Raw genomic sequence first — 24,994 nt, 5'->3', positions numbered from 1 at the left:
AAATTAATTCGTTCCGCGAGTCTCTTCATCTAGCTGTTTTTTATCTTGCGAAGCAACCCTATTAGCGGCTTAGCGGATTAGCACTATTAGCGGTTTAGCGGCTATTAGCGGCTATTAAAGGCTTAAGGGATTAGCGGATTAGCTGCTAAAAGGCTATTAGCGGTTTAGCGGCTTAGAAAAAGGGGGTGGGGAGCAAAAAAAAATCTCAAGACTCGCAAGACATTTTCGTCTTGCGAAGCAAGCCCATAGGGAAATTCGTCCTGCGAAGCGCATTGAAAAACGGAAAACCCTTTCGTCTAGTGGGTTTTCTGTCTTGCGAGGCATTTGTCTTGCGGGGCACCACTGTACCTTCAGTTGTAAACATAAGGGTTTTTCTTCCTCGGACCATTAGCTTATGGTTTCTTTGTTGACACAATTCTCATAACTTATTTTCACATATGCAATCACAGAAACCGTGGGGATGGGGAAAATATGTTGACTGGAAGGGTTTTTTCTTTCAAAAATAAAGGAAACAGCACATCCACTGGTAATTAAAGTTCCATTAATCTAAAAGTGATTTAGGCACTGCTTTCAGCTTCAGAGGTGTGAAGTATTAAATTTATGGTTTAAGATGATAATATCCACGTATTAGGAAATTCAGCTCCCTCTTTATTACCTTCAACCTTGAAGTTTACTTTTTACTTTTAATTTTTATATATTAAAAAGTGAAGCCTAAAAAAAAAGGAGGTTATCTTTCACCAGGCAGCCATCGCTATTCTATTTCATTGCAAGACTTTTTGTTGTTGTTTAAAAAAAAGGCTGCATGTCACTCCTACAGGCTATTATTGTAATATATCACCAGCAAAAGGGCTAGCTGAAATGTTCTCTTCCATTATGGACCTCTTTCATAAGTTTTATTAAAAAGAAAAAAATACATATAATGGAAAAGTTGCACTGGGAGTTTGGCAGAGCTATTAATAGTCTATATAGACCCATAAAACATTTCAAACAACATGGGCAATTTCTTTCTCTCTGGAAGTAAAATACATTTAAACATTTTAATAGTGGTGGAATATGACTGCATTTCAAGTAGCTGGTAACCCCAGTGGATAAAAAAACCCACATTTCCTCGCCTAAAATACCACTGGGGGCAGGAGTTCTAAGGCTCTTTCCAGGTCTTGTTCTACCCAGGGGTTGGAAAGTTATATTGGTAAAACCTATTTGGTGTTTCGCAACTTCCTGACTAGTTGCAGGACCTTAGTCAGACCTAGCAGAGAACACGCAGAAGCAATTGGCGACTTTAGACGAAGCAGGAACCAGGAACTTGTAGTTAGGTGTTTATTATATACAGTGGACTATTTACAGGAACAGAACACGGATCGTTTGCTAGCTCTCTCTGACACAACTCACAACTCCTACACTGACACAGAACTCTGAACTCACGTACCACGAACGCATTCCAGTTAGTAGGCCATTAATTATCACTCCCTTAAGAGAGCTTGACCAATCAGGGAGCGGTCTCCATGTCTCTGTTATCTCCAGGCAGACTTACTCCTTCAGATTGCCTTCTGGCTGTCTGCTAAACCTTAATTGACTCTGTGTGAGTAGCTGCACGTACACAGTTTCCGAACAAGTTATTGCCATATTTTAAAATGCATTCTGCCCACCAACTAAACCAGGATCTACTGATCTGCCCCATCTATACCATTATTATACAAAGAGGACATAATCCAGTTCTAGCAGTATGCAACATCTAGGCCACATTCGTATCAAACATTTAAAGCACTATGATACGATTAAGGGGCTACCTTTGGAAATGACAACTAATCCAGAATGCAGCAGCTAGTCTAGTGACTGGGAGTGGCTGCCGAGACCATATAACACTAGTCCTGAAAGACCTACATTGGCTCCCAGTGTGTTTCTGAGCACAATTCAAAGTGTTGATGCTGAACTTTAAAGCCCTAAATGGCCTTGGCCTGATATATCTGAAGGAGCGTCTCCACCCCCATCGTTCTGCCCGGACATCGAGGTCCAGCTCCAAGGGCCTTCTGGCAGTTCCCTCACTGCGAGAAGCCAAGTTACAGGGAACCAGGCAGAGGGCCTTCTCGGTAGTGTCGCGTGCCCTGTGGAATGCCCTCCCATCAGATGTCAAGGAAATAAACAACTATCTGACTTTTAGAAGACATCTGAAGGCAGCCCTGTTTAGGGAAGCTTTAAATGTTTGATGTTTTATTGTGTTTTTAATATTCTGTTGGGAGCCACCCAGAGTGCTGGGAAAACCCAGCCAGATGGGCAGGGTATAAATAACTTATTATTTTATTGTTATTATTATACAGTCATGGCTTCCCTCAAAGGATTATGGGAAGTGGTTTGTTAAGGGTGCTGAGAGTTGTTAGGCAACCCCAAAGAGATCCCAGAGCTACAATTCCTAGAGCAATTTAACAACCAATCACTTTCATTGTTGCTCCTTGAGGCGGAAAAGGGTCTTCTACAACTCTTAACAAACCACAGCTCCCAGAATTCCTTTGGGGAAGCCATCACTGCTAAAAGTGGTATTATAGTATCCTAGCACCTCCAGTTAGAGGTCTTTTCAAAAAGCACCCAAAATTATCTACCCTTTTGGGGGGGTTGGGGGGGAACCATTTCACTGATTTTCCTCAGATGCAGAAAAAAAATCCCCAACAGTTTTCGGGGGGGGGGGCAAGGGGTGGGAAATAACTTTGGTTCAGTTAGAATTTTAATGTCAACCTAGATAGTTCACACTTTCAGAAACCATATACGAACCAAAACACAGCTATATTTCAAAATTCAACGCCCTCTGAATTTTGTAAAGCAGTTTTCAAAGCAAATAATGTGTACAATGCAATGAGTCCTGCTAATGCAATGGGGCTTCCCTCCCTCTTTTCCCACACGTGCCCCCCAACACCTCTCAAAGTTGGCTTATGGGGGGCGGCGGCGGGGAGAACAGGAGAAGCACCAAAACAGAGTGCAGAAGGAGAGGAGAGATTATTCCTTGTCTCTGAAATGCTTCGGCTGACGGAACTTTCGTAATAGTGCAAAGTTGAATTCCGTTATACTGGGAGAAATTACTGTATTTTTTGCTATATAAGACTCACTTTTTCCCTCCTAAAAGTAAGGGGAAATGTGTGTGCGTCTTATGGAGCGAAAGCAGACTGTGCAGCTATACCAGGAGCCAGAACAGCAAGAGGGTTTCACACAGTGAAAGCAGTGATCCCTCTTGCTGTTCTAGCTTCTGAGATTCAGAATATTTTCCCCCTTGTGTTCCTCCTCCAAAAACTAGCTGCGTCTTGTGGTCTGGTGCGTCTTATAGAGCGAAAAATACGGTACTTGTGAAAATGTGTATATTGGGCTACATTTCATAAAAGTAATTTGTATGTTAAGAGAAACATACACTAAAATATGCTGGAAAGTTTCCATGAGGATTTATTTTTTTTTCTTCATAAAAATCACAAACTGATGCAGAAATGTAGAATACTAAATTTATGACTGGAAAAATGAGGGGAAAAAAATATTCAGGTTCAATTTCTAGGTGGGAAGACTACAATTTTTCTCCCTTACCCAAGAACAAGGTCAAACATCTGCACTTCTCTACTTTCAACAGGCCTTCCAGTCCAAAGGGTCAATAGTCTAGCAGCACTTTTCATACAACTTAAGATGATAGTTTAAAAAAGGTAAAGGACTCCTGGACAGTATGGGATAGTGGTGCTCATCTAGCTTTCAAACCGAGAGAGCTGGCATTTGTCCACAGACAGCTTTCTGGGTCATGTGGCCAGCATGACTAAACCGCTTCTGGCACAACAGGACACCGTGATGGAAACCAGAGCGCACTGAAACGCCATTTACCTTCCTGCTACAGTGGCACCTATTTATCTACTTGCACTGGTGTGCTTTCAAACTGCTAGGTTGGCAGGAGCTGGGGCAGAGCAACAGGAGCTCACTCTGTCACAGGGATTTGAACTGCTGACCTTCTGATTGGCAAGCCCAAAAGGCTCAGTGGTTTAGACAACAGCGCCACCTGTGTAAGATGACAGACAGGCTGCTAGCACCTAATCTTACCTACAAAAATAAAAGTAGATGTGTTAAACCCCTAAGAAACATCCCAAAATCCACAGTGACCAAATCAAATTTCTTCCCCATCCCTCTCTGGGAAGAAGAAGAAGAAGAAGAAGAAGAAGAAGAAGAAGAAGAAGAAGAAGAAGAGTTTGGATTTGATATCCCGCCTTTCACTCCCCTTCAGGAGTCTCAAAGCGGCTAACAATCTCATTTCCCTTCCTCCCCCACAACAAACACTCTGTGAGGTGAGTGGGGCTGAGAGACTTCAAAGAAGTGTGACTTGGCCCAAGGTCACCCAGCAGCTGCATGTGGAGGAGCGGAGACGCGAACCCGGTTTCCCAGATTATGTGACTACCGCTCTTAACCACTACACCACACTGGGACAAAACTCAACCATCAAAGAGTTGATATTTTACACATGTAGTTTCAACATCCCAGACTGCAGTGGAATGAGTAACTTTCCATTTCATTATGCATTTTCATTGTCTCAGAGGATTCATTTCTTCAGAAGAAACTTGAGCTATCTGATGATCAGCCTTACTTCAATGTGGGACTGCTCTACCCCAAGGGGTTTTCATCTCCCAGAAATCTTAATTGGAGTTTTCAGTAATTGACATCCAGCTAATCTGCTACATCTTCTTCCTCTGTACTTATGAAAAATTTCAGAACTGCTGACAAGCTTCTTGCGCATGGTAAATGTGATAATTATGGAAGCTGGGCTTTCATATAATGGGCTTTGCTTCGTTGGTAAGATGGAAAATGATTGCTGATCATAACCAGAACGGAAAACTTTAATATTAGGAATAAATGTGCAGAGGCCTGGTACCCAGCTGGTGAAAACCAGCACATTAAGAAACAGACCTATATTGACTTTAGCCAATAATGATATTACAATAATTTATTATTTATGTGCTGCCCATCTGACTGGGTTGCCCCAACCACCCTGGCTGGCTTCCAATAAATTAAAGCACAGTAAGACATCAAACATTAAAAACTTCCTTAAGCAGGGCTGACTTCAGATGTGGGTGGGCCTTCTCCCTGCAGGTAATGACAAACATAGCCCTACACCTGTGTGCAAAATCACCCTTTCCTATGGAACAATGGAACAGCGTGATGGAAGCCAGAGCTCATGGAAACACTGTTTACCTTCCCGCCACAGTGGTACCTATTAATCTACTTGCACTGGTGTGCTAGGTTGGCAGGAGCTGGGACAGAGCAATGGGAGCTCACTCTGTCACGGGGATTAGAACTGCCTACCTTCTGATCAGCAAACCCAAGAGGTTCAGTGGTTTAGACCACAGTGCCACCAGCATCCCTCAAAGAAGTACCACCCTACGAGCTATATTTGGTGGTGGAATTGTGAGCTGTGTCTCCTCTGCAGATGGGCTAGCCGCCAATGGGAGAAGAGTTCTTGCAACTGTCTATGACTTGTTAGAATTTCTCTTTGGCTCTTGAGGAACAAAGCACAAAAGTTGGCATTGCTATTTGTTGTGATGCAAATGTTAATATGATCATTGGGTTTCCGTGCTCCCCATGTTACTCACATAGAGAAAGCAGCATCTGAAGACAGCTTTAGTTTTCTACAACCTGTTCTCCCTCTTGGAGTCCACACTCTGGGTCCCTGAGTCTCCTTTCAATAACCAAGTCTTATCTCTTGAGGTGCTATGTTCACATGGGTCACCCATGACCAACTCCCAGAAGGCCCTGGCGCTCAGGCTGCAAATTGGTAACACAGATATACAACTTTTCAAAAGGAAAGTTTTGAAAGGAAAGATTATTTGGGCCTTCCAGCAACGAGATCGCACAGACATCTGAGGCTACATTAAATGGGAAAATTGAGACTGAAACCTCAAAATGGTGGCTCAGCAGGCAGCCCAATTGACTGGAATTCAGGAAACAATTCACTCCTTTCCCTCCCACAGCCCAAATTGGAAGAGAGCTAAAGGCATCATAAAGCAACAATATCAGCCTTCCCATGGCACAGATAACACCTTTTAAGAGCAAGAGAGCAGATTAGACTCTGCCTTATCACAAAATCCCCGTTAAGCAAACTGCAGGCAAGTCATGGTAGATCAGCCTAGCGGGCAGCTTTGAGCTATTAGGTGGTAATTTGCACTGACACCACAGACACTGATAAAATTCTCCAGATGTCTGAGGAGGAGAAATTATAAATTAGATATACAGAGGAGCTCTACTGTGAATGTGTTCACTGCTAGTAGGTCTGGGGAAAAACAGCACAGATGGGTCAGGAACATCTGTGGCATCTATATAATGGGCAGCATTGCCTCAGAAAAGAGCAGCGATGAAGCCGTTGCCATAAATTGCGATACTACCATGTATAAGGATTTCATGGCATCCAAAATGGGAGTACCACTGCTTTTGGAAGGACTTAACATCCCACCTTATTTTTCTAGAATTGACCTCCTACAAATTACATTGGGTTTGATCCTTAAAACAAGTTAAATAAGGAGACTAGAACTTTGCAGAAATTTAATAATAATAATAATAATAATAATAATAATAATAATAATAATAATAATAATTTATTATTTATACCCCGCCCATCTGGCTGGGTTTCCCCAGCCACTCTGGGCGGCTTCCAACAGAACACTAAAATACAATAACCTATTAAACATTAACCCCTTCATGGATCACTGCCTTGTCGTGGTGAAGGGGCTTGAATAACTCAGAGAAGCTATGAGCTATGCCATGCATGGCCACCCAAGACTGAAAGGTCATAGCCGAGAGTTTAGACTAAATGTGATCCACCTGGAGAAGGAATGGGCAAACCACTCCAGTATTTTGCCAAGAAAACTCCATGGACATAAAAAAGGAGAAGCTTTGAGAAGAAAGTGAAAGTTTCCAAGGCATGCTCTGGTTCATGGGGTCACGGAGAGTCCAACACTACTAAGACGACTAAACAACAACAATTAAACATTAAAAGTTTTCCTAAATAGGGCTGTCTTCAGATGTCTTCTAAAAATTTGGTAGTTATTTTTCTCTTTGACATCTGGTGGGAGGGCGTTCCACAAGGCGAGTGCCACTACCGAGAAGGCCCTCTGCCTGGTTCCCTGCAACTTGGCTTCTCGTAGCGAGGGAACTGCCAGAAGGCCCTCGGCGCTGGACCTCAGTGTCCGGGCAGAAGGATGGAGGTGAAGATGCTCCTTCAGGTATGCTGGACCGAGGCCGTTTAGGGCTTTAAAGGTCAGAACCAACACTTTTAATTGTGCTCGGAAACATATAACAATAGAAAGGGCTCGATTGGCAGATAGGCATTGGGTAAGCCTAGGTCTTGGTTGGAGGGAAGGTTGTAGCCTCCACCAGCTGCCCCATGTGTAAGGGTTTCCTGTTAAATGGATTTGGGAGGAGTGGGTCCTGTCTGATGCCCAGAGCGGACTAGGGCCATACCACTCCTCCAATGAGGACCACTTGCGGAACGCCGATTTGACATAGGTCATAGGGCATCCCTTCTGGCTGGCTTTACCCTTAGTGACACTATCAGCAGATGGGCTGGACTGAAATATGAAGTTGCTTACTCCAATGCCTATAGCCCAGGGGTCAGCAACCTTTTTCAGCCTTCTGGCGGTTGCCTCACCACAAGAAGTGAGGTTACAGGGAACCAGGCAGAGGGCCTTCTCGGTAGTGGCACCCGCCCTGTGGAACGCCCTCCCACCAGATGACAAAAATAACTACCAAACTTTTAGAAGACATCTGAAGGCAGCCCTGAAGGCAACAAAGCTTTTAATGTTTAATAGGTTATTGTATTTTAGTGTTTTGTTGGAAGCCACCCAGAGTGGCTGGGGAAACCCAGCTAGATGGGCGGGGTATAAATAATAACTTATTATTATTATTATGAAACCCTAGGACATGAAACCAGTCACTATAGTATAGACCAGTGTTTCCCAAACTTGGGTCTCCAGCTGGTTTTGGACTACAATTCCCATCATCCCTGACTATTGGTCCTGCTAGCTAGGGATGATGGGAGCTGTAGTCCTAAAACATCTGGAAGACCAAGTTTGGGAAACCCTTGTGTAGACAGTACAGAGTTAGGCTGTGTCAAGCCATGGGTACATGTAAGTCAGCTTCCTATGAACCTATAAGCATTCTAAATATCAAGTCTTGTTTTGAATTTTCTGGTATTCAGTGTGAAAATTGACATAAATGGGCTATTGAAGACTTGCCGGTATAGCAGAGATATCAGCCAAATTTGATCTGCCTGCTTTATGTCAAGGGAATGATGAAAATATTTCGGTTATCGAATCTGAGCAGTATCCTCCTGAGCAGTATTGCTGCCAATAATGTTGCCTTTCTGGACCAGTAATATGGCTGGATGACTTGCAAAAGTGCTACCAAGATCCTATTATAAAATGGCAGCTGGAACATTCAGGTCTGGCAAGAGAAACTTCATGGATGGCCATACTGATTGCGACGTGAATGTGGAACTTATTCTAACAGCAGTAGGTCTTATTTTGACGCTCTAAATGAAGGCTGCTGTTTTGGCAAAGTGGTATCGAGTGACATATAAATGTACGGGAAAAGTGGCAGATGAAGGGAAAAATATGAGAAACCACAGAACAAATGATGTGGCTTTTTATTTTAAGTGAATGCAATTGGATTAGATTGCTGAATAATTGGCTACCCAGTAACAGGTGAGATAGACCCACGTTGTAAAATTGTGTCAATGCAGAAATACATCTTTGAGGCATTTGAGGGTACCAAAAATAAAGTATTCCTCCCTGCAGTTAGTGATGAGTCCCTTTTCAAATCTGACACATAGAAATGTAGAAACACATTTATTCTGGAGAAGCATTTGGGAAATCAAAGGATGCATTTATGCAGGAAACATGAATCTCCATGAAGGCACCAGGAACTGAAATTTATGTATTTATTCACATTACTGAAAACTCTATGGAAGTTTTCTAAGGGCCTATGCAGTCCTAGCACTCTAAATCTTAGGTGAAGTTCTTCTAACGTAGGCATAAAAGGGGGGGGGGGGAGAGACACTTTGTGAAGCTCAATTTAATGCTTTTTCCGTAAGTTAAATTATAGACTAGTTAGACAGAACCCAGCAATAGATGGTTATATTAATGGGCCCAACAGAAGGAGGAATAGATCTCTCAGGGTATTATCAGGCGCATCAGGTTCTACAGTATTTTTAATTACATAGTTCTGTCAATTTCAGACTAATTACCAAATGTCCCATTGGAAGTAAAGAAAGGAAGTGCAGTCTATCCATTTATTTCAAAAAGTCTGTATCCTTTCAGTGGCCCACATCTCCCTGCACCCAATGTTAAAAGGGAAGGGAAGGCAAAGCAAAGTGACAGACAGACCATTATCTTGCTGAAAATCGCTTGTCTTCTCCATCCCTGAGTTTTGCTTGAACTGCCTAAGAGATATCATTGGCAGGGTTATTAAAAACATTGGCAGGATTATTGTAACAACCTGCAGTTTCATAAGAGTATATGTATTTAAAGAAGATGAATAACTGAGCAAATTAAGTTAATCTGGATACGCAGAAGATATTAAAAACAAATTTAAGGAAAGAGGGGGGAAGGAAGTCAAGTTTTGAAATGTCAAAATGATTGTCAAATTGGTGAAATGTATAAAATTAGCGAAATGTATAAACTTGAAAGTCTAAATAAAAACTCAAATATTAAAAAAGAGAAAGGGCAAAGGTAAAGGGACCCCAGACCATTAGGTCCAGTCGCAAACGACTCTGGGGTTGCGGTGCTCATCTCGCTTTATTGGCCGAGGGAGCTGGCGTACAGTTTCCGGGTCATGTGGCCAGCATGACTAAGCCACTTTTGGCGAACCAGAGCAGTGCACGGAAACACCGTTTACCTTTCCACCGGAGCGGTGCCTATTTATCTACTTGCACTTTTGACGTGCTTTCGAACTGCTAGGTTGGCAGGAGCTGGGACCAAGCAACGGGAGCTCACCCCGTTGCAGGGATTCGAACCGCCGACCTTCTGATTGGCAAGTCCTAGGCTCTGTGGTTCAACCCACAGCGCCACCCGTGTCCCCCCAAGAGAAAGGGTAGCTTGGCTCCATTTGCTGAACTGGAGCAAATGGACAAAAAGGACAGGAATGGAAGAGGCTTGGCAAGGAGGGTGCATGTTTGCAGGTTCCGACTTGTGACCCTCAAGAGATGCTTTTTTCGCAGGCACAAGAGTTTTCAGAAGGAAGAAAAAAAAATCCATTGCAATGGATTTTGAATCCAAAAATTGCAATCTTTGAATCCAAGCGGTCAGGGGTCTGCTTTCAGGGGAGGGAGGAGAGACAGGAACGTACAGACAGCCTCCTCCTCTGTTGAGGAGCTGCACTTCATCAGAGTCTGGGGGGGGGGAGCTTTCAGGAGACACGGATGACGACAGAAATGGGGGGACGTTGCAAAGGCTCAGTCAGGCTGAGGGGAGCCAAGATACCTCTCCCAGGGAAGTGGGTGGATGTGCCACTTCCGTTGCATAGGGCAGCTGTTTACCAGCTCCATCTGGTATGCAGGCTAAGACCCTATCTGCCTGCGGACTGCCTCGCCAGAGTGGTGCATGCTCTGGTTATCTCCCGCTTGGACTACTGCAATGCGCTCTACATGGGGCTACCTTTGAAGGTGGCCCGAAACTACAACTATTCCAGAATGCGGCAGCCAGACTGGTGACTGGGAGCGGCCGCCGAGACCACATAACACTGGTCTTGAAAGACCTACATTGGCTCCCAGTATGTTTCCGAGTGTTGGTGCTGACCTTTAAAACCCTAAATGGCCTTGGTCCAGTATATCTGAAGGAGCGTCTCCACCCCCATCATTTTACCCGGACACTGAGGTCCAGCACTGAGGACCTTCTGGCAGTTCCCTCACTGCGAGAAGCCAAGTTACAGGGAACCAGGCAGAGGGCCTTCTCGGTAGTGGCGCCCTCCCTGTGGAACGCCCTCCCACCAGATGTCAAAGAGGAAAATAACTACCAAACTTTTAGAAGACATCTGAAGGCAGCCCTGTTTAGGGAAGCTTTTAATGTTTGATGTATTACAGCATTGTAATATTTTTTTGGAAGCTGCCCAGAGTGGCTGGGGAAGCCCAGCCAGATGGGCGGGGTATGTATGTATATATATATATATATATATATATATATATATATATATATATAATAATAATAATAGTTTCTCCCTAACTATCCATCCCTTCATCCACAGCCTGCCTGCCTACCCATCAATAACCTGAAACAAGCATTAAAAATATCTATAAAACATCAGCACAGCTGATAAAACCACAGCAGAAGCAGCAATATAAAAATACCGATAGTTATAAATGGGGAAACCTAAAGCTTGTGGAAATCTAATTTTAAGCTATTTAGATCATTAAAAAAACCCAAAAAAAACTATGCAAGTGGGATCAGCCTATTTCATTCTCCTTTCCCCCATGGTTTAATTTCAACTATCAGGTTTATCATCTTTGCAGTAAGGGATGGAAAGTTGAAACAACAATAGATGCCACAAAAGGTAGCAGATAAAAGTGTTATCAGTGTTATTCGTATGTTAACTTAGAAAAGGGTTATTGTTAGTTACATCACTAGGAGCACTGATTGCATGGTATCTTTTCCTTTGTGCAGTGCAGAAAAAGCAAGAGTGATTCTAATGAAGCAGCTATGCCCATTGCATAATAATTATAGAAGGGGAGGTGGCTAAACAGTGATTGGTCAGCCATATGCAGTTCTGGACAAGTTTTTTTAAAAGGTTTGCAGAGAGCGAAAAGGATATTAAGCCATAGTTTGCAGTTGGCTTAAGATCATAGCTTGTTCCAAAGCTAGCGACTATAGTTTTGTGCAGACAAAGTGGGAAACTGTGGTTAATTGAAGGCTTCCTGATTTATTTATTTTTAAATTGAAGCTCACTGCAAAGGGAGGAGTGAAGGGGCTGCATACAAGAGGAAAAGGCTTGTACATATTGTGGTTCAAAGTGCTAATTTTGAATTAGTTCAAAGCTCTATTTTTGAATTAGTTCTAAGATGTAGTTTTGAATTAGCTCTAAGCTCCAATTTTGAATTAGTTCAAAGTTCAAATTGCTTCATAGCTCTACGTTTGAGTTAGAACTTAGAACTAATTCAAACTTTGAACTAAGTATTGCAGTCCTGAGCCACTTAAGGCTTTATAGCTCAAAACCAGCACTTGGAATTGCTCCCAGAAACTAATTGGCAGCCAGTGCACTTAGGCCAGGATTGGTGCTATATGCCATCTTGCCCTGGTGAGAATCCTGCCTGCTGAATTCTACATCTCATTTCTTAAGGCACAAAACAGCATCTAAGATTAAACACTGACAACTCCGGTTGCTGAAGACAGACATGACGACAGCCCCCCATCCCACAATACTAGATTAATTGTTGTTTGTTTGTAAAAAGTTTTGTGTACCTTCATTTTTAATTGCATTTTTTATCATCATGTACCACGTAGGCCACATTTCTAATTATGCCACATGTAAAAAACACATTGTAAAACAATGCACACAACCTGATTTAAGTTTTATCAGCTTGGTGGTGTTTAAAGTTCATTGTATATTTTTATTTGGGTGCCAAAGCCCATTCAAATGAATGGGAGAGCAAAGATTCTTGATGTGTGCTTGAGATTGTTGTTATTTTGTTGTGCAGGCAGCTCCTCTACTTCTGTTTGTAGAAGCAGGTGCAACTGAAAGCATTCTTCCTCTACTTAATATTAGATGAATATTAGATTAGGAGTTAAGGGGCTTTGAAAATCTGTTTATTTCTTGTCCTCCAAGGTGCTTTGAAGAGGTAGGGACTGCAAAGAACAGAAGGGATGGGACTGAAACTCAGTGGTAGAGCACATGCTTTGAATGCATAAGGTCTTAGGTTCAATCTCTGCTAAAAAATTCAGGAAGCAGGGTGACAGGAAATAATTCTGCCGGAGAGTAGACCATACTGACCATACTATGTTTAGGGCTTTAAACATCAGCACCAACACTTTGAATTGTGCTCAGAAACGTATTGGGAGCCAATGCAGATCTCTCAGGACTGGTGTTATGTGGTCCTGGCAGCCACTCCCAGTCACCAGTCTAGCTGCCGCATTCTGGATTAATTGCAGTTTCCAGGTCACCTTCAAAGGTAGCCCCATGTAGAGCGCACTGCAGTAGTCCAAGCGGGAAATAACGAGAGCATGCACCACTTTGGAAAGACAGTCCGCAGGCAGGTAGGGTCTCAGCCTGTGTACCAGGTGGAGCTGGTAGACAGCCTCCCTGAACACAGAATTAACCTGCACCTCCATGGACAGCTGTGAATCCAAAATGACTCCCAGGCTGCGCACCTGACCAAGCATTATGAAGTCTCATTACAGAACCGGTGATTGCAATTTTCATCCCACCAAGTCAAAGGTTTCGGACACCACTGAAATAAAGTCAGACTTGCCTCCACTTGTTTCGTAATTGCTAACAGACTGATAATTGTTGCCTTGTCTCAGAACCGTTTTGGACACAAGACAAACACTTGGTACAAGCTGATTGATGTAGTAGCTCATGTAATGCTCTGAGTGGCCATCCCTTCCTAATTGGTGGTGCAGTGACAATTTTTAAAGTGCAGAGACTCAGCAGGACAACCCCAATATGCTGCAAAGGAGAGTCCAGAGCCATGCAACCCAAACAGAGCCCCCAAATGTAGCCAGATGCAATAGTCTCTTATGGACACACGCAGAGCATCAGTTCATGGCAGAACACACAGTTTATTAGGATCAGTCAATGGTGAAACAATCTCATTCTCTGAAGTCCTCTGTCCTAATATGGCACAAACAGTAGTAAAATAGCCCAGGACTGCAAGACCTCAAGGACCACCTCTTCCCATATCAATAAACCCAGACGCTGCAATAATAATCTCAGGCCCTGCTTCATGTGCCTTCTTCGTGAGAGATCAGTGGGGTGGCAAAACAAGTGGCTCCCTGCTTATGGAATGATGCCCCTACAGTGGTACCTCGGGTTGCATACACCTCAGGTTACAGACTCCGCTAACCCAGAAAGAGTACCTTGGGTTAAGAACTTTGCTTCAGGATGAGAACGGAAATTGTGCTCCGGCAGTGCGGCGGCAGCGGGAGGCCCCATTAGCTAAAGTGGTACCTCAGGTTAAGAACAGTTTCAGGTTAAGAACGGACCTCCGGAATGAATTAAGTTCTTAACCCAAGGTACCACTGTATTTCCATCAGAGAAATGTTGGAGGGAGTGGAATAGGATGTCCTTATTTTCCTCAGAGAAATGTTGAAGGATATTGGAATGGTCTTCTGAGGGAGGTTTGTCTGGTGTCTTCATTATACATTTTTTAGGCACCAGGCAAAAGCGTTCCTCTTCAACCAGACCTTGGGCTGATTAATATTCTATGCCCTTTTAAATGTGTTTGTGGACATAGTTACGTTTTTATTCTATTGATTCCTGCTTTTGTTCTGTATTTTTATCCTCTGAGCTGCCCTGAGATCTTTGGATGAAGGGTGGTATATAAAATAAACTCGAAAGCTTCCATATTACCACATTCATTTGTCTGGTTACGGGTACTCCTGTGGATAATAGGATTATTCCTGCACTGAAAAAAATCCTGGAGCTCACTTCACCCATGTACCTCCAGTACATCAATATTCCTTGTCAGATTCCTGTCCTTTATGGGGAACTCAGTGAATTAACATCGAAACATTCCAGTTGGGGGCATTCCATTGCACCCTCTCTTTCTGGATGTTGATGGGATACTGCAAATGATTTACACCAGCATTTGCAGTAACACAAGACGCCCATACCATTTACTGTTTTGGGGTTTTTTAGGACAGACGCTTCGGGTTGCATTTTTTCAGGTTAGAAAGGTAAAGGGACCCCGGACCATTAGGTCCAGTCGTGACCGACTCTGGGGTTGCAGCTCTCATCTCACTTTATTGGCTGAGGGAGCCAGCGTACAGCTTCCGGGTCATGTGGCCAGCATGACTAAGCCACTTCTAGCAAACCAGAGCAGCGCACAGAAACGCCGTTTACCTTCCCGCCAGAGCGGTACCTATTTATCTACTTGCACTTTGACGTGCTTTCGAACTGCTAGGTTGGCAGGAGCTGGGACCGAGCAATGGGAGCTCACCCCGTCATGGGGATTCAAACCGCCAACCTTCTGATCAGCAAGTCCAAGGCTCTGTGGTTTAACCCACAGCGCCACCCGCGTCCCGTTACGGACCCGCGTCATGTTATGGACTGCCAAAACCCGGAAGTACTGGAACGGGTTACTTCTGGGTTTCGGCAGTGGCGCATGCACATAAGTGTTAAATTTGTGCATGCGCAGAAGCACTGGATCGCAAGCCACGGGTGCACAGACGTGGGTTGTGAACACTGCGGGTTGCGAACGTGCATCCTGCACAGGTCACGTTCACAACCCAAGCGTCCACTGTAGTTGCTTCCTGCTGCTACCTAAGACCCCTCCAAGTTAAAATCAATAGTCCGGTTCTAAGAGATCTCTTTAAAACTGTTGTTCTACTCATTTATTCTTCCCACCCCTGTGTTTTTCATGGCACAAGGGGGACGACTTGTTTGCCCTGACTTTCTGCCTACAGCCCCTAGTGTACGTATGCTGAATGTCTGCTTCAGGGGAATCTGCTTTGCTCAGGTAAACTCCCTAGATGATGTAGAGGCAGAAAGGGGCTATAGATGCTGGAAGGGAAACAACACGGAACATTTAAAAAAAAATAAAAACAAAATCTTGGAGGGTTCATGCAGCACTGCTGCTCCGCCTATAGGTGTGGAAGCTTCCAGATGCTGCAGATAAAAGGTGAAAAAATAGTTTCATATAATAGAAAGGGAAGGAGGGCAGAAAGCTTTCTTGTCCTGTCTAGAGATCTGCAAAATAACCTCAATTCGGGTGGTAATTAGTTGCACATTGTGAACACCATTGTCAAAATGCTTGAAAAATATCCAGCTTTTCTTCTGAGAGTTCTCAGTGTTTTGTTCTCGTAATGAGAATTTCAGTGCATGGGAGTAAGCAGTACTATCTTTCTAGAAAAAGAGGTGCTGGAACTGAGTTCTGGCAAATTCCGGCTGAAAAAAATCCCTGGGAGTAAGAGAAGCCAGTTCAATTAATCAGGTATGGCCCAGGAGGATTTCAGGACCCTGACTGATCACATTGCCTCCAGGGAAAGTAGGCAGCCATGAAACATGAACCTTTCTGGAATCTCCAACAAAGTCTCTTGGTAGCAGGGCTCAAGCTGGAACAAGAGCTGTTACAGATCCACACACAACCCCAAAACAGCATGTGGCATTCCCAAGCAATCAGTTGGCAATCAAGCCAATTGATTGTCTCAGAGTTAAAGTATTGGTTCTGTAAATGCATTTCCATTTTAAAATTCCAGGCCAGTTCCAGCAATCACTGACCATTTCAGTCAAGAGTAAGGAGTTGAAGTAATCAACTTTTGTCTTGGGCTACCAGCTTTGGAAACCTAGGGTAGTATTCACCCCATTGAAGTTAATGACTGTTAAGTTGTGGGTGAACATATCAGACGACACAGCGAATCTTCAAACAGCTCTTGTTTATTCACAGGCCAGAACAGAACTGAACTGAAGGGTTCAGCCAGCCTGCTTATATAGAGCTCCACTAGAACGCAACAGTAACCATTTTCTGTAACTAACCAATCACTGAACGTCACTTTCAATCCCTTATTTGCATATGTGGACCTGAGTGAAAACTATCTACAGTATCCCCCAGCTGGCCTAGGGTGAGAACTTCAGTACATAACAATGACCATGGCTAAATGAGGCCCATTCATTTCAATAGGTCTAATTCTGAGTAAAACATGGTTAAATGCCACCCCCTAGCATGATGAATGCTGAGCACACACATTCAGAATTGACACATATTTGGGGAATAAATCTTCAACTGCGAAGTGCATAAGCTCAGCTTTCAGTATCGCTGAGTATATTCATGTTTTTGCTATGTTCTTTTTCAGAATTCAGCACAGCAGAATCATCTGAGGCAACAGAAGCATCAGAATTAGATCCCACCGGCTATCATTCTGGAATACTCTCCCTGGGGATGCTTCCCTGGAGCCAATGCATTATTTTGGCAGCAGACAAAGATATTTTTATTCTCTCAGGAATATGGGCAGCAGCTTTAGCATTGTGGTTTCTGTGGCCATTTTGGCTGTATCTTAGGGATCATCTTGCTGCTAAGAATGGCAAAGAGTATTTTATTTCTAAATTGTTTTTTTTTTGTGGATGAACACTTTTAGTTTGCAGTAATATTTTTAAACGGCAGATTTGTGGCAATTGTGGTATTTTTTTTATTGTTTTAAAATGCCTGGAGTCTTTCCTTTGCTGGCAGCAATGAACAAATTCAGTGAATGAATAACTGGTGGATTTCTCCTGAAGAATAAACCCTACTGATACACTCTTTGGTATGGAACATGATTTTCAAAATAATATTTAATAATGGCAATAATGATGATTTGATTTCTTATGCACCCTCCAGCTTGACGTACCTGGATGGGTTACAGGAATTTAAGATTACAATATCGAAAACAGTTTAAAACAAATTACCGCCAAGAATTGGGCGGCTCCTCTATTTACATATCTCTGGTGTCTTAGGCCAGGGCAGGCATAGACAAACTCGGCCCTCCAGATGTTTTGGGACTACAACTCCCATCATCCCTAGCTAACAGGGATGATGGGAGTTGTAGTCCTAAAACATAGGGAGGGCCGAGTTTGCTTGTGCCTGGGCCAGGGTAAAGAGGCACATCTTCATCACAGGATGGAAACTAAACATTGAAGGTGCCTGACACACCTTTGTGGAGAGGGAATTCCATACATTAGGGCTGGCAGAGAAAATTCCCACTCCTAAGCTGCCATGCGCTGAACTTCTGAGGGGTTGAAATGACCAAGAAGGCTCCCTCTGCTGATTTCAACACCCAAGAGTGTCTGAGGGAAGGAAGTAGTAACTGAAGTAGAAGTCTGACGAGATAAGGCAAAAACAAAACCCCAAGTTTGGCTGCACATTGCAGAGAAGCAACTATATTTAGAACACGTCACCTTCGTCATTTCTCTTTCTCGTAACATCCCTCTCTGTTCCTTGTCTTTCATTATCTCAGGCAATTCTGAGGACTGAGGAAGACCAGCACTAAATCCAAATGCCAGGACAACACTGCATGAATTGGAAATAAAGACGTCACCTCACTTGGCCTGACTTCTTGAGAAGATGATGTGTGGAGCACATTCTAACCAAAACTTGAATCCTGGACTGTGAAGGGAATGGCTCGCAACATTTGGATGACAAAGAGAAACTTCTCATCCATATTTGCTATCAAGCAGATGACCAGTTCTGTTTACTGTCAGAATAGCAACATGGGAGAAACACAACACATTTACTTCTCTTCTCGTGATGAATCTAACCATTGATCTATCTAATTCAGAGTTGTGTATCATGACTGTTATGTACCGAGTTGAATAGGATCAACGCACATGTAGGCCGCCGACGTACCTTGAGGACTATGAATGCAACCTCACAGGCAGGACTGGAACTAAGAGGGGAGGGGTGTTATGTACTGAGTTGAATAGGATCCAAAATGCAGCAGTCTGATTGGTCTTAGAACAAAAAGATCCAAAATGCAGCAGTCTGATTGGTCCCAGAACAATAGGATTCAGAATGCAGCAGTCTGATTGGTCCTAGAACAATGCAGCAGTATGATTGGTCTGCAGGAGCCACCCAATCCAGCTCCAGGTGTAAGTGAATCCACAACCTGATTAGCCTACAGGAGAATTCCAGAATTAGCCAATCACATGCAGCCCATTGTGTAAATAATGTATATAAAGCAGATACGTTGGGGAAACTTTCATTCCTCCTCACCACTATGAGCTGAATAAAGAGCATGAAATCCACTCTCGACTCTGAATATATTTCAATGAGCCTACCTGAAAGTGCCAGGTGATAAAACCTGCAAAGCAGGCAGTCTAGCAATGGATAAGAGATGGGGAGAAATTCAGTTCAATTCGCATTTCAAGGAGCACCTGCCTAAATCACAGGTTGTGAAACAATATGATAACCGAAATCCTTCAAAATTTGCTGCATTTTGAAATGTAGTTCTCCAGCCAAGAAATACCTAGAAAAAATGTGCATACTGGGGCAGGGTGTTCATAAAAATGCCCATTTTAAGTGAAAACAACAGACAAAACAAATTCAGTACATTATGGGAAATTGCTCTGCAAAAATGTGGGCATTGGGCAAAACTGCAGGCAAGCATTCACATGTTTGTAGAAATTCACACTGAAATGCTGGTGAATTTTCACAAGGAGCTAAATATACTGTATTTTTCACTCTATAAGACGCACCAGACCACAAGACACACTTAGTTTTTGGAGGAGGAAAACAAGAAAAAAATTATTCTGAATCTCAGAAGCCAGAACAGCAAGAGGGATTGCTGCGCAGTGAAAGCAGCAATCCCTCTTGCTGTTCTGGTTTCTGGGATAGCTGCGCAGCCTGCATTCGCTCCATAAGATGCACACACATTTCCCCTTACTTTTTAGGAGTGAAAAGGTGAGTCTTATAGAGCAAAAAATACGGTATAGATAGATAGCGAACTGGAAATGTGGAGAACTGAAGACAGGAAAAATGAGAAACAGAGAACTCAAAATGGACAACCACAAGCTACAGCACTGGATTCAAAATTAATGCAAAAGCTCTGTATACTTCTTCTTCATCCCACTGTCTCGTTTTCTATTTGTTTAACCTACACATTTTAAACCCAATCTTGCTCCTAATTGCCCTTTATAGGAGATAGGGAATGCAATGACGTAGGAGTTGCTCTGCTGCTTCTGCCCCCGAACTTTGGAGCTCTCCGTTTTAAGTCGCATCCGATTAATTTGTTTCTCATTCACAAGGTATTTTTAGTACAAGGCCATCAAGACTGATGTGAGCAGATATAAAAGGAGGCAGGTGTAGACGTTCCTTTGCTCCCATCCCAATGCTATGCCTGATCACTCCACCAATGGTGAAAACAACAGCCAATCATCCCATTTTTGAAAAAGGTCCCCCCCCCCAACAATACCCTTGGGAAAGGCTGTTTGTATGATTAATAATGGTCATGGAAAGTTCAGGATATTGAACCAGCCCTCTCCCCCTTTCCCCCTCTCTCTTGGCTCTGTGAAAAGAGGAGAGATTCATTACACCAGTGGCGGGGGGGGGGAGATGCAGCGTGTGTGTGTGTGTGTGTGTGTGTGTGTGAGAGAGAGAGAGAGAGAGAGAGAGAGAAATTACTAGAGATGATTAACGCCATCTTAAAAAGGTAAAGCGATCCCTGACCATTAGGTCCAGTCATGACTGTCTCTGGGGTTGCGGCGCTCATCTCGCTTTATTGGCTGAGGGAGCCATCGTAGAGCTTCTGGCTCATGTGGCCAGCATGACTAAGCCGCTTCTGGCCAACCAGAGCAGAGCACGGAAACGCCGTTTACTTTCCCGCCAGAGCGGTACCAATTTACTTGCACTTTGATGTGCCTTTGAACTGCTAGGTTGGCAGGAGCAGGGACCGAGCAACGGGAGCTCACCCCGTCACGGGGATTCAAACCGCCGACCTTCTGATCGGCAAGTCCTAGGCTCTGTGGTTTAACCCACAGCGCCACCCGCATTCCTAACGCCATCTTAGGGTTGCTTTATTGGATAACTTCACTCAAAAGAATTGTCTGGATTTAATGCTGATTAAGGGAGCTTTAAGACAGAATAGTAAATTATCATGAGCCATTGCTTGGTGAATTCTTTTAGCTTTGGGGATGTGGGCGGTGCTGTGGTCTAAACCACTGAGCCTCTTGGGCTTGTCGATCAGAAGGTCGGCAGTTCTAATCCCCGCGATGGTGACTTCCTGCTGCTCTGTCCCAGCTCCTGCCAACCTAGCAGTTCGAAAGCACACCAGTGTAAGTAGATAAATAGGTACCACTGCAGCAGGAAAGTAAATGGTGTTTTCATGCACTGCTCTGGTTTTGCCAGAAGCGGCTTAGTCACACTGGCCACATGACCCGGAAAAACTGTCTGCGGACAAAACGCCGGCTCCCTCGGCCTGTAAAGCAAGATGAGCGCCGCAACCCCAGAGTCATTTGTGACTGAACTGTCAGGGGTCCTTTACCTTTACCTTTTAACTGAATTCTAGATAATTCCCTAGTAGTTCTCATGTGATTGTCACATGAGAGGTATGATGGTCACATGGGAGGTATCTAGTGAAAGAAAGAGTGCATTTTACGTGAAGCAAGATGACTGTGTTTTAGAATCCACTGTAAACACTGCAGTGTTGAACAGAGTGTTGGAGTGTTTCTTCTCTTCTTTAAAGAAAGAGCAAAACGGCAGGAGAAGGTAAAAGTGGAAATCATAGGCACTGCAAGGCATGGCTTAATTGAGATACAGAAGGCTGAAAGTGCTGAGCTCTGGAAAGAGGGGAAAACACAGCTGTTTGGAAGTTAGAAGAGACTGAGCCCATGCTTGGAGAAGCGTGTGACCATTAATACCATGCTTTAATGAATGTATAAAAAGGTAGAGGGACCCCTGACCATTAGGTCCAGTCATGGCTGACTCTGGAGTTGCAGTGCTCATCTCGCTTTACTGGCCGAGGGAGCTGGCCAGTATGACTAAGCCACTTCTGGCGAACCAGAGCAGGGCACGGAAATGTCGTTTAACCTTCCCGCCGGAGCGGTACCTATTTATCTACTTGCACTTGATGTGCTTTCAAACTGCTAGGTTGGCAGGGGCAGGGACCGAGCAACGGGAGCTCACCCCGTCGCGGGGATTCAAACCGCCGACCTTCTGATCGGCAAGTCCTAGTCTCTGTGGTTTAACCCACAGCGCCACCCGTGTCCCATAATGAATGTATAATGTTACATTAAAAACTTACATTTGCATTCCACTCTTCCCCCATGGAATTCAGGGAATACATAGGGGTTTCCCATATTGTGCTCACATCACCCCTGTAAAGCAAGTTAAGCTAAGGCAGAGTGGTTTGTTCAAGGATACCCAAGGAGTTTCTTGTCTGAAGCAAGATTTGAACCTAGTTTTCCCTGGCCCAGGCTGACTCATTACATGATGCTGCCTCTCAGATGCTGCCTTCTGGCCAATAATTAATATCCTTATAGCTGTAGCTTGTGAAATAAAGTACATTTGTCAGGCCATTTATCTTGCTCCCCAGACCAGCCATGATAGCTATTGTTTATTTGGACTTGTATACATTATATTAGGCACCTGAGACATAACACTTCATTGTTGTCCCTGTCCCTAATGTTTCCTAGCCGTTGATCACGTTCATTTTTAGCTCCTAGCTCCTGTGGGCTTGTGTGGCATGCATGCTGACTCCTTAATTAAAATTGCATGCCAGGAAGCAAACCGACAGCTGAAGCCTTACCTCCTACTGTTGCATTCTGGCAGTTCAGGGAATTTCTTTTCTTTCATGTTTCTTCCCCCCCCCCCCAAAAAAAAAGAAAGAAAATGTCAACTGCTTTCTCGGAAATAAGATCTGAAAATGTCTAGAAAAATGCAGAGTAAGGGATTCAATCTGGGATGAAAAAGAGCATATTCACGGATCCAAGTACGGGACACAGACTAAGGGGGGAAAGATACAAGGCTGCATCATATTTGTTTATTTACACGGTTTATATACCGTCCTCATACCCGCCAACGTTTCTCCAATGAAAATAGGGATGTCCTATTCGACAACACCACATCACACACACACACACCACTCATCTGGCTGGGTTTCCCCAGCCACTCTGGGCGGCTTCCAGCACATATAAAAGCATAATAAAATGTGAAACATTAAAAGCTTCACAATACAGGTGGGTGCCACTACCGAGAAGGCCCTCTGCCTGGTTCCCTGTAACTATGATAGCCATGTTCAAATATATAAAAGGATGTCACATAGAGGAGGGAGAAAGGTTGTTTTCTGCTGCTCCAGAGAAGCGGACACGGAGCAATGGATCCAAACTACAAGAAAGAAGCTTCCACCTAAACATTAGGAAGAACTTCCTGACAGTAAGAGCTGTTTGACAGTGGAATTTGCTGCCAAGGAGTGTGGTGGAGTCTCCTTCTTTGGAGGTCTTTAAGCAGAGGCTTGACAACCATATGTCAGGAGTGCTCTGATGGTGTTTCCTGCTTGGCAGGGGGTTGGACTCGATGGCCCTTGTGGTCTCTTCCAACTCTGTGATTCTATGATTCTATGACTCTATGCACTTCACTTCTCGCTGTGAGGGAACCGCCAGAAGGCCCTTGGAGGTAGACCTCAGCATGGGAGCCAACTCGAGGGGGCTGTGGGTTCCGGGGCACTCACAATAATATAATTGTGGGGACTGGGCACCCACGAAGTCAATGAGAAAAGCCGGCAGGCAGTAGTGGCGCTGCCTCAGAGGGAAGCAGTTCAGCTCTGCCCTCAGCAACCAGCCAGTGAGGCACCTTTTTCCAGTGGGTGGGTGGGTGTGGATGTGGGTGTCTGCCTCCACATCCAAGCCCCTCACTGCAGAAAATGGTGTGTTATGTACTGAGTTGAATAGGATCCAAAAGGCAGCAGTCTGATTGGTCCCAGAACAATAGGATTCAGAATGCAGCAGTCTGATTGATCCTAGAACAATAGTGTCCAGAATGCAGCAGTCTGACTGGTCCACAGGAGCCAACCAATCCAGCTCCAGGTGGAAGTGAATCCCCAACCTGATTGGCCTACAGGTGAATCCCAGAATTAGCCAATCACGTGGGGCCCATTGTGCAAATAATGTACATAAAGCAGACATTCTGGGGGAATTTCCATTCCTCCTCCTCACCACTATGAGCTGAATAAAGAGCATGAAATCCACTCTCGACTCCGAGTATATTTCAGGGTGCCTCACTGGCTGCATAGAGGAGGAAAAGGAGCTGGCAGCATGCATGTGTGTGTGCAGGCATGTGTGTGTGAGACGTCATACATCCGTGTTGCGGTGGTGAGCCGCCACAATCCTGAGGGCAAGATGGCACTCCTGGAACTCAGTGTCTGGGCTGAATGATGGGGGTGGAGACACTCCTTCAGGTATACTGGGCCAGGGTATGCATGTTCACTGAGCCTTTTCTTCACCTTTTCCAGCTCTAACTATTCTTTTTGAGGACAGATTGATGGAGGAGAGAGCTCAGTGAGCCTAACTACTATGTCATTCCTTTTCCCTCCCTTGAACTGATGTCGGCTAGTTTCAGAAAAAGAGCTCATGGCAAGGTTATCAACAATGGGAGCTGGCAGATTTAATTTTTATATCTATATATCTTTTTTATGTCTTCGTGACTGGACAATTCTGAAGCTAGGGGCAGATGGTTATTAAAATGTGCTCTCAATTCTGCTCCTTCGCTCTTTAAAATATCATTTTTCCTCTATCATATGATTTTCACATTGTAAAACCTGGGCATGAGGAACACAATTAGAAGTCTCTTTAGCTAGAATGGAGTTTAATCTTTGCAGTGGACAGAAAAGTGATGGTAAAATCAGCGCTTTCTCTTAACATGGAGAAATGGGCAATGCAATGAGTCATGCCTACTTTTAAAATTATAGCTCACAATTCTGGGAAAACATAGATGTCTTTCCTCCATTATATCAATGGATTTATGGATTCTGTCTCCAGAGATCCAGTCTGATTTCCTGTTGCGCCTCTGCACTGTAACACTGTCAATGCTGTGGGCTCTATTACAATACAGAAAAAGTGAGCTGAAAATATATACTTTTGCTTCATACACTGAGAAGTTTTAGTTTCCGACTTTCAACAATGCAACACAAAATTCTTTGAGGACATGATCCAGTCTTGCATTTGAAATTCCCACTCACTCCAGTGGGTGAAAGGGTGGGCTTAATTTCCCCAGCAACAGATCAGAAAGCTCAGCAAATCATCTAGATGCTTTTCAACATCTACATGAAATCGTTGGTAGAAATCATCAGTGGGGTTGGGCTTGGTGTGCACCAATATGCGGATGAGA

General features: G+C 43.9%; 1 long non-coding RNA gene across 1 annotated transcript; it reads left to right on the top strand.

Annotated features, from left to right (window-relative positions):
* The first annotated feature begins 17,002 nt into the window (after positions 1–17,002).
* On the top strand, positions 17,003–18,406 carry LOC310658268. Its single transcript, XR_014502154.1, has 2 exons — positions 17,003–17,444; positions 18,135–18,406. It is a non-coding gene; the product is annotated as an uncharacterized lncRNA (long non-coding RNA).
* The last annotated feature ends 6,588 nt before the right edge of the window (positions 18,407–24,994 follow it).

This window comes from Podarcis tiliguerta, assembly GCF_965153285.1.
Source record: "Podarcis tiliguerta genome assembly, chromosome: 10".
Taxonomy (NCBI): domain Eukaryota; kingdom Metazoa; phylum Chordata; class Lepidosauria; order Squamata; family Lacertidae; genus Podarcis; species Podarcis tiliguerta.
This window is presented reverse-complemented; position numbering and strand designations above follow the sequence as displayed.